At 32.9% G+C, this 8,363-nt stretch overlaps 1 long non-coding RNA gene across 1 annotated transcript; it reads left to right on the forward strand.

Moving 5' to 3' along the window:
• Positions 1-1,914: 1,914 nt before the first annotated feature.
• On the forward strand, positions 1,915-4,916 carry LOC136228827 (uncharacterized). The gene is made up of 3 exons (XR_010688856.1): positions 1,915-2,360; positions 2,614-2,694; positions 4,753-4,916. It is a non-coding gene; the product is annotated as an uncharacterized lncRNA (long non-coding RNA).
• Positions 4,917-8,363: the final 3,447 nt, after the last annotated feature.

The raw sequence follows: 8,363 nt of genomic DNA on the forward strand, positions 1-8,363 counted from the left end.
CCGATCTGGTTATGATATTATGCCAACCGGGTGAAACCGGCGAACCAGGTTTCCGGTTATCCGGTTTCACCGGGTTTTAATTTAAAAAAATTGAAAAAAAAATTGGATTCTAATCCCAATTTTATTGAATATTTAATAAAAAAATAAAAAAATCTCAAAAGAAAATATGAAGCAACATACCTTGAGGTTACTTGGTGGATTCCCTTATGGATTTGTCTATTTATAAGTCTACTTAGACTATTGGTGTGATACTGATTTAATTTTTTTTTCTTATTTATTTAATATTATAGTTCGATTATTTTTCTAAACTAAATTTTACTTCTTGATTTTGCTATTGGGTTTACTAATAGTACAATTACTACCATAAACATAATAAAATTTATGAAGATTGTATTATTTTATCATAATGCTTTGGTTAAGTGTATATATATAAAATTCATTTATAATGTTGTTCGGTTCAACCAATCTGAGTTAACCGATTAAACCTATTGACCTCTAACCCCCTTGTATCTAGTTAATTCTTAACCTCAATCATCTACCATGGATTGGTATTTATCCTTATTTTGATTTTGAGTGCATTACAGCCAATATATAGTGTGGAAGTTCTCCCATTTTAGTTTGAAAAATTGCTAATGTTATTTTATTAGAAAATAATAGGATTTTAATTATTTTATTTAGCACCGGTCACAGATCCTAAAGATACTAGATTGAACCGAATATTTAAGGAAAAAGATTTAGAATTGGAATAAAATTTTGACTAATTTTGACCATTTCAGACTTGATCATATTCTAAGAAATTTTAATTTTTTAATTTTAAAGCCGTTTAGGTGTTATTTGGTGAGAATGGAGAAGGAAATGTATGTTTTTCTTCTTATTACAGAATAATTGCAGTTTTGTGAATCACACTAGTGGAAAAATGTTCATTTGCATCAGTGTTTTTAAGCACGCGATGCAAATAACACATTTGCATCGGCCCTTTACTAGGGACCGATGCAATTGTCATTAGACAGAGTGTTTGCATCGGCCTCTTAACAGAGACCAACACAAATATGCTTGTTATTTGCATCGGCCCCTTGTTATGGGCCGATGCAAAAGATCATTCATGTATTTGCATCGGCCCGGTTTATAGGGCCGACACAAATACAATTATCATTTGTACCGGCCCCAAGGCCGATGCAAATGAAAAATTACCTTTTCCCCTACATTCACTTGCCTCAGTGGCGGAGCCAGGACTTGTAGGTCGGAGGGGATAAACCGTGAAAAAAAAATTAAATGATACTTCAGCGCATTTATAAAAATATTAAAAAATATATACAAGACAAATTATATCATGAAAATGAGAGTAACACTATTTGTGAGAAAATTAATACTTAACATGTATCAATTTACCCCTCCAAAATGTCATGTTCTGAAAATCCTAAATTAAAAATCTCCAAATTTGAAATCCCTAATTTTGAAATCATAAATTAGAAATCCCGAAATTAGATTTTCTAAATTAAATCCTAAATTAATTGTAATTACTAAATAATCTCCAACTAAATAACATATTAATAATTCCTAATTTAACAATCCATAATTTAGAAATTATATACCTAAAGGTAGAAATAAAATAAAGAATGAAAAATAGAAAAACTTACTTGGAAGTAGAAAGTAGAAATGACTGAGAATAGAAAATAATTGTATAGTTGAAATTTCAAACAAACTATAGAGCAATTTGTGTAAATTTTCCTCAAATAATTTTTCTCCTTCCTTTCTCTATGTCTGCGGGAAAAAAAGAAGGAAAAGCGAGAATGCTGCAGCACAAAGAGGTGGAGGTGGGAAGGCAAAAATTGACCTTTCCACCTCTTTAAAATTTTAACCCTAAATGCCAAAACGATGCCGTTTGGCATTAGGGGTTCAAAAAAATAAAGAGGTGCAAAGGGCAATTTTTCCCTTCCACCTCTTTTAGTTGCAGCACATCGAAGAAGAAAATTTCTTTGGCCACCATGGCTGGAGGGGCTCCAGCCATGGCGGCTCCCTACCAGAGCCAGAGTTAAAATCCACTCCTAAGGGGTTTCTGACGGGGCCGGACCCTCCCCGTCCCCTCTAACTCCGCCCCTGACTTGCATAGTACTGATTTCAGTCGAGTCTTCTTCTGGTCAATAAAAAATCGTTGACGACTCTTAAAAATCAGTCCAGTCTTCTCATCTTCATTTGTGTTCATCTCCTCCACCACACCTCTGCTTTAGGCTTATCTCCTCCCTTGACTCTTCTCTCCACAAGCCTTAAATCTTCTGAAATCTCCTCTCTATTTTGTGTTAGTGCTTCTATTTTTCAATTTCTGGCGTTTTTTGGTTGCGACATTATCGTCCTTCACCCAGGTTAGCTTTGTTTTCTGTTAGATCGTTTAATTTGTCTCTTCATTGCCTTACCCTGCAAAACAACACATTTTCCTTTATTTCGGCCATATCGTTTTTATCCCAAGTAGATTTGTTCTTTTGAGATGTTATCTTGCTTCATAAGGTTTAGAAAAACTGAGTTATTTTATCTTGCAAGACAATGGAGTGTAGCCAAGAACATGTGTACTAAATTGTTTACCTGGTTTTTATCGGCCTTAATTTTTCTTCTCTCCAGGATGCATTCAATCTTCCCTCCGACTCTTCTTTCGTCTCTCTCGACATCGGCTGCCTAATTCCCTCCGTCGATTTCAGTCAGGTAATTTAACTGTTACATTTTCATTTGCAATTCTAGGGGTTTCTTTTCTGGTTGCTGAGTTTGCGTTGTTTTCTCTCTTTTGTTCTGCTCCTCACTCATGCTTTTCTGAAATGTCATGGTGATTGAGATAGATATACTCGCTTGCGATTTCAGTTTCCACATTGGTTGAATTACTTGAAAGAATTGATGCACATTAGGTATACATTACTGTGATTTTGGGTATAAGTCATACCCCCTTGCAATTTTGGGTATAAGTTATTACTTGCAATTTTGGACATCTTTCTTGTAGAATTGGTAATTTGTTTCAATTACATTCTTGGGTTTGGTGTCTTAATTGGGTTTTCGTGATCTTTATTTGTATATTTACAACTCTTATTATGCTAATTGAAGTTTCTGGGAAGATCAGAGATGAACTGTTTGATAGGTCTAATTGGGGGAAAATTTAGCATTTCATATCTTCAATTTTGATCATTCTTTTTTAGGAAGATTTAAGGTATTTGAACAAAAAATCCCTCTTTAACTTACAAATTTTCCTACATGGAAAAATCATAGCCAATAGACCATTAGTTAAGAAAGTAATAATCTTTAGTTTTATTCTTATAGTTGAATAAACTTTCAATTGAGTAAGGCTTACTACTTGCCTAATAATCTAGCTGTGTTAAATATACTCTTCCTAGTTATCTATGGTAAAATGCTTCCAGTGATAGATCAAATTTAGTGACAAAATTGAAGTCTATTGATATTATGAATATAATAAGTTGTATTCTTGGACTATTCATTTGTTCTGTTCCACATATGGAGGCCTTCATATCAATATATTTTCTTCATGAACTCTACTGTTGATAGTGATTTACCTATGCCTCAATTTCTTGAATATAGAGTTACTGGTGTAGATGGCTAGTTCCAGATTGGGATCTCTTATAAAATTGATGTTGTTTATATCAATATATGGAAAAACAACTGTTTTGACCATGAAATTGCTCACTAAATTATAGATTTGCCTGCGAGAGAGATGCATTAGATTCAGAAAAGAGATGGAAATTCAATTGATTTTAAAGAGAGAAATTAATAAAGTGGAGAGAGAGGAGGGAGAGAAAGAAGAAGAAAAATAAGAAATTAAAGAGAGATGAAGAAGATAATGTATTTGATTTTTATTTTTTATTTTTGAGTTTGTTTGTGATAATTAGATAATAAGGGGGATTAATTTATAAAATAAATAAATATAAAGACAAAATTAACTCTTTTCCCTTTGACTTTTAACATCGTTAGTCAATTTAACATGTGTTTGCTAACAGAATGGACCTTAAGGTACCATTCTATAAATTTTTAAACCACAAGGGTGCCGATCGAAAACAGGTGTAACCACAATGTTTATTTTTATACTTTTCCCATTATTTTATTTAGGGTTGGACATGGATCCTAGAGATACTAGATTGAACCGAATATCTGAAGAAAAAGATTTAGAATTGGAATAAAATTTTGACTAATTTTGACCAAATTTGGCCAGTTCTGTCAAAGACTTATGATATTTTAAAAACTTTAATTCTTCTAAGCTTTTAATTTTAAGGTCATTTAGATATTGTTTGGTGGCGAGGGAGAGTGAATATTTAGATAGACAAATCTCTAAAAATGATGATTTTGAAAAGTAAAAAATTTAGTTCCATAGTTATTGTCAGGCCAGCCCTGGGCCTTGATTTTTGGGGCGCAGGCCTAGGGCCCATGAATTCTTCGGGCTCCAAAATAATATTTTCGGTTTAATATATATATATATATATATATATATATATATATATATATATATATATATATATATATAATTTAAAACCTACTGTTGCGTCTTCCGCGTCTCTTCCTTGCGATTTCTTTCCGCCGACCCTGCGTTGCGTTGCGTCTTCTTCCTTGCAATTTCCTTCCGCCTACTCATGTGTTAAGGGTATTTTGATTCTAACTTATGTGTTTAATTTCCCTGCAATTTCTTTTTTTTACTGTAATATAAATAATTGTAAAATATTATGGTGGATTATGTAATTAAATAGTATAATATGCATATGAGAGCAGACAGAAGATGAGCTATTTGGAGGTCTTTGGAAGGATTATGCGTAGTTCGTTAACACTCTGCTATGTCGGTTCTCCAATAAGATGTGAAGAATATAAACAGCAAAATCATTTTGCATTTTTATGATTTTGCATTTTTAAATATATATTAGTTCAAGTTTTAATGATTTTACTATTTATATTATAATTTATAGATAAGTTTGATGGGTATAATTTATAGATGATTTGCTGTTTATAATTTTATAGATGATTTTGTTGTTTACAATTTATAGATAATGTTGCTGTTCAAACAAGATTTCATAGCCTTCAAACAATAAATTATTTGTTGTTAGGGGGTGCCAACCTAGTTGGGATGTCCGACAACCTCTATTTCAACTTTTAAAAAAAATTTATTTTTAGAAATTTGGTATTAAAGGGCCTAATTTTATTGGTACTAACCAACTTTAATTCTTAGAATATTCCATTTTGAGATCGTTAAAAGTTATTTTTATAGCGTCAAACTAAAAGATCATCAATGAAAACCTATATCATTTGCACAAAAAATAAAAAAGTATCTGTTTGGCAAAATATGAAAGCACAATGTTTTTTTACTTTACCCTTAAAGTAAAGCAAATGGAGAAACTTCCTCTATGTTAGAGATAATTACTCTTAATTATCTCCTTACCTATCCTCAAATGCTAACGGATAAAAAAAACGTACCAATAAATTCCATGAAACCTAAATCAGACTCTTTCATTCTAAGAAAATTTTATATAATAGAGAGATGCTAAAATTAATTTTGAAAACTAGCTATAAAAACTACAAGGACAAAGAATAAAAAGAAAGGGAACAAGGACAAAGTCTGTATTGGCTCATTGATGTCATCACCATATTTTGTTTAAAAATCTTGCGAAACCCAATTTGTTCTACTAAGCACAAAATTGCACAAAATCAAAGGAAGAGACTGGGAAGAAGCAAAAGAAAAAAAAAATAGAGAATGGAAATGGAGGAGGAGGAAGAAGAAAGCGAAAGTTGAGGTTAAAATCAGGGTGTGGTAGAAGAGAGCAAAAGAGACCTGCAGAGGAATGAAGGAAGAAGAAAATCAACGCCGTCAGTCGCTAGAGGATGATAGATCGGACACTTGTGGAGGCCAAACTATAGGAAGAGGATGCGACTGCTAGGTCGGCTGAGGAAGAAGAAACGGTAGCTCTAATACGATATTAAACGTAATATGAAGAAAGAAAATATATTTGGTTGAAAGAATTTTCCTTAATTAGGATCGAGCATAAAGCTTTGTGTATATAGTGAAATATACAAGTTAGAGTTTACTAGGATATTATATGCAGTATAGACAAATATAAGCATTAATTATTATCATAATAGGTATGATAAATAACTCTAAATAAGTCTAATAGGTATCTGTTAGTATTTGTTGATAGGTAAAGAGATAATTAAGAACAATTATCTCTAACACTCCGGTGTTATTTTTTGTACCCTTTCTATCTGTCTCTACCACTAAAGATTAAAAAAAAAAATTGTATTTGTTCTTATTAACATTTGTCAATTAAAAAATATATATATCATCATGGTATCAGTCTAACATTATTTATTCCTAATGTTGGGAAATTGGAGAAACAACACTTTCCTTTTGGTTGTCACATCTTGTCACCTTGTCTTGATTGTGTTTTTGCAATGCTTCCTTCTTTTCGAAGGTTCCGGCAGTTGCAAACTGCAACAACAAAAGATTTTTTTTTTGGGTAATTCCCGAACCCCCATAAGAGAAAAGCCCATAAGATCCTTAGACATTTCTCTTGCTCGCCTTTCTTTATTTAGTGCCTAGGTACGTTAATCAACTGATCCCTTAAAAAACAGTTTCCCACCCTCAATTAATTAGTCGCATCCGCCCACACTACTCATGAATTGGTAAGCGAGCACACTTAGAATACCCCCACTTGGGTGATTGGCCTTCATTACTAAGCCCAATGATATCATCTCATAGTTTGTTTTGTATATAAAGTGATAAACATTTGTATCCGATGTGGGATATAATTGAGCTTTCTAAATTTATTACACTAATCATATAAACATTGTTCAAGGCAGATCTCTGAACTTTGTCAAAATTATAAGTCTTATAATGATTAGAAAAAGCAGTCTCAAAACTACAAGTTTGGTTTTCCACATCAGATGGATCACCATATGGGTTTCATAGGATTCCATTATCTTTGCAATCCCATCTAAGAAGCGTAATCCATTAAGAGAAAAATAAATGATGTTTTGATTGACCATCTTTATGTACTTAGAAAAATTTCAAATACTGATGTGGGATATTCACTTTCCTTATTTGAAAAAACAAAATTGTATAAGTTGTTTCTTCATTTTCTTTCATATATTTCCATTTATTTTTCAATTCAAAGTAATAAGATATATATAGTTATTGTTCTCTTTCAATATGGCATTGCAGAAAATAGATAAAGATGGAATAAACTGGTTCAACAAAGAATATTTAGAAATACATTTTTGAAGGTCTTCAATCGATAGTAAAATGACATCCTTAACCTTGCTACTAATTTGCTTATTTCCAAGTTGTCAATGGATTGTTTTTGGAAAATGATCGAATGAAAATAGGTCACTTTAAACAAATTAGTCGGTTTGAAATTCATCATACAAATCCCAAAATAAAATTTGACTAATTTTGACCAAATTTGATTTATTATCTAATTATCACAAACAAACACCAAAACAAAAACAAAATATCAAATTCACAATTTTCTCATTCTCTCACATATCTCTTTAATTTATTTTCATTCTCTCTCTGAGCACACTCACTCTCCCTCTATTTTCTCTCTCTAAACACACTCACTCTCTGAAATTTATAACTCGGATCGTCAATCTCTGAAAATTCTTTGAAATCTAGATGTTTCCTCAATTTTTTTTTGCTTCAGAGTAAACGAGAATAGGACTAGACAAGGAGAATTGAGAACAATCGTCATTTGATATGCATCGAGAACCCTTTCCAGACATTTCATGATCTTGGTAGGGTGGTGTGGATATGTACAATGTAAAAGTTTTGAGGGTAGAATTTGAACGTGCTGCAAATATAATGCAGTACGATCCTAATCCTTATGTACCATTGTTAGACGAGGTGTCGCGGCCTAATCTCCCGGGCGGACCGGGGGGTGGACACCTCATGGCGACGTAAGCGGTGATTAGCGCCGAAAGCAACCAATCATGGAATCAAGCTGCTCGGCAGGACCAGAGCTCGGAGTATGGAAGAGTCGCCACCCACGAATGGGAAAATGAACACCGATCCCTTGCAGGAGACCGGTGCGGGTTCGGAAAACTTAGGTACGAGCCGAGAAGGCTAGCTCCTTTTCGGAGAAAGGCTACTAGGCACCCCGACATCGCCCGGTTATGAACCATCGGCCTCCTACTCAGCGTGTTAGGCGATAACGGACTAATCGCATATTTCTTTAAGTTTAAAATTCATTTGAAACATTTTCTTTCTCGTTTTGAAAACCGTTTTGAGCATATATTATTGAAAGCCACTTTGGTAAAAAATCACCCATTTACATTGATGCTAAATATATAAAAGAGAGAGGGGGAGAAGGAAGAACTAATTTATTTACAGAGTGTCT

The sequence above is a fragment of the Euphorbia lathyris genome, chromosome 5, assembly GCF_963576675.1.
Source record: "Euphorbia lathyris chromosome 5, ddEupLath1.1, whole genome shotgun sequence".
Lineage (NCBI taxonomy): Eukaryota > Viridiplantae > Streptophyta > Magnoliopsida > Malpighiales > Euphorbiaceae > Euphorbia > Euphorbia lathyris.